Source organism: Suncus etruscus, chromosome 2 (assembly GCF_024139225.1).
Source record: "Suncus etruscus isolate mSunEtr1 chromosome 2, mSunEtr1.pri.cur, whole genome shotgun sequence".
Classification (NCBI taxonomy): Eukaryota; Metazoa; Chordata; class Mammalia; order Eulipotyphla; family Soricidae; genus Suncus; species Suncus etruscus.
Window position 1 is genome coordinate 122,200,962 of NC_064849.1, and position 2,603 is coordinate 122,203,564.

At 32.2% G+C, this 2,603-nt stretch overlaps 1 non-coding gene across 1 annotated transcript; it reads right to left on the reverse strand.

The window, feature by feature from the left end:
• Positions 1-1,072: 1,072 nt before the first annotated feature.
• LOC126002609 (small nucleolar RNA SNORA51) lies at positions 1,073-1,203 on the reverse strand. The gene has a single exon (XR_007493293.1). It is a non-coding gene; the product is annotated as a small nucleolar RNA SNORA51 (small nucleolar RNA).
• Positions 1,204-2,603: the final 1,400 nt, after the last annotated feature.

Here is a 2,603-nt window from a genome sequence, read left to right on the forward strand (position 1 = left end):
TGGTGATGTCATTTCTAGTTTATATGATATGATTCCTTGGTCAGTTTTTCTACCTACTTTGCCATTACATATTAAATAGCTTAGATTTAAGCCCATTATTTTAAAGTCTCTATTCACACTATTGCCAAGTACTACTTTTGTAGGGCTAACTTTGCTACTGATTAGAATATTTACATAAATATAAATGTTAGGATCATATTGTAGTGGAAAGTGGGATATTTCTAAGATTGCACTGAACCAATAAATATGTAAAAAAAAGGCATATCAACAGTTCTTTTCTATAAAAATTATTTGTATTTGGTCTTTCTTTTATTTTTTCAGTATCTCAGCAGTCTTAATAATAAATTCTATCACTTTTTAGTATATTTATTCAAAGGTTATATTCTTGCTATTATAAAGGAAGGCTAAATAAAGTCCATTATAACATTTGAAACTACTATCTATTGACTTCTGCATATTGATCTCATATTTAGCAGTTTTTGTTAGATTTTTGGAAGGATTCTTTAATGTTTTATAATTAAATAATTATATTATCTTCTAAAATTATTTTAATTCTTCTTTAATCATCTTTACCTCTTTTATTTTTTTTTACCCTGGTAATACTGAAATTCAAAGGAGTCAACATGACATAAAATTAAAACTCATGTGGGAGGAGTGTCTGTCTTTATTAAAATGTCCTAATCTTTGACAAATAAAATATCTGGCTTATGTTTTTGTAAATATCTCATTCATTTAAAAAGACTCCATTGCCATTTTTGCTAGAAATGTTTAAAATCACTAATCATAATATACTTTAATCAAGGTTCTTTCTTAATTTATTGAAGTAACCATATAGTTTTTTTCCCCTCAGGTAGGTAATCAAATCAATAGATTGTCCAATACTGAATTTTACATTGCTTGAATAAAAAAATGTACAACTTGGAATCAATATATTAGGTATTTAAATTATTGCTGGTCTCAGTTTAATAATTTTCCTAGTATTTCTATATTTGTATAATAATATTCATAAAATTAGTGTATACTTTTCTTTTATTTTCTTTTTTGGTATTAAGGTTATATCACTTTTATTTTATTTTGTCCCCCAATTTACAATACAGACCAGGCAAAGGGCCTGAGTTGAGGTGTATATGGGGTGCATTTACTGTACCTCCTCTTTCTATATAGTCAGTGTAAAGAACACAACCTGGTAAGAATTGGGAGGCCTTATCTTTTCTTCTCTTTTTTTTATTTTTAATATATATACTATATTATATATAATATTCATATATATATATGTATATATATATATAAAATCCCTTACCAGTGCAACAGTCCCATGACCAATATCCCTATCCCAAGTGTCCTTCCTCCCCACCCCACACAGGCCTGTATTCTAGACAGGCTTTCTACTTCCCTCATTCAGTCACATTTTGTTATGATAGTTCTCTATGTAATTATTTCTAAACGATATAGGAGGTATTACTTACCCCAACTTTAAACTGTATTACAAAGCAATAGTTATCAAAACAGCATGGCATTGGAATAAAGACAGACCACAGATCAGTGGAACAGGCTTGAGTACTCTGAGAATGTTCCCAGATATACCATCACCTAATTTTTGATAAAGGTGCAAGAAATCCTAAATGGAACAGGGAAGGCCTCTTCAATAAGTGGTGTTGGCACAACTGGCTAGCCACTTGTAAAAAAGCAAACTTAGACCTCCAGTTAACATCATGTACAAAGGTAAAATTTAAATGGATTAAAGACCTAGATATCAGACCTGAAACTATAAAGTATATAGAACAACATGTAGGTCAAACACTCCATGACATTGAGACTAAAGGTATCTTTAAAGAGGCAACAGTACTTTCCAAATGAGTGAAAGCAGAAATAAATAGATAGGACTATATTAAGCCGAAAAGCTTCTGCACCTTAAAGGAAATAGTGCCCAGAATACAAGAGTCATCCTCTGAGTGGGAGAAACTATTCACCTAATACCCATCAGATAAGGGGTTAATATCCAAAATATACAAGGCACTGACAGAACTTTAAAAGAAAAAAAATCTACCCCATCAAAAAATGGGGAGAAGAAATGAACAGACACTGACAAAAAATAAATAAAAATGGCTAAAAGGTACATGAAAATTGCTCCACATCACTAATCAGGGAGATACAAATCAAAACAACTATGAGGTACCATCTCACGCCACAGAGATTGGCACACATCAGAAAGAGTGAGAACAAGCAGTGCTGGCAGGGATGTGGAGAGAAAGGAACTCTTATTCACTGCTGGTGGGAATGCCGTCTAGTCCAACCTTTGTGGAAAGCAATGTGGAGATTCCTCCAAAAGTTGGAAGTTGAGCTCCCTTATGATCCAGCTATACCACTCCTAGGGATATATCCTAGGAATACAAAAATACAATACAAATATCCCTTTCTTACACTATATTCATTGCAGCATTGTTTACAATAGCCAGACTCTAGAAACAGCCTAGATGCCCCTCAATAGATGAATGGCTAAAGAAACTATGGTACATATACACAATGGAATATTATGCAGCCATCAGAAGAGATGAAGTCATGAAATTGTCCTATACATGGATGTATATGGAATCTATTATGCT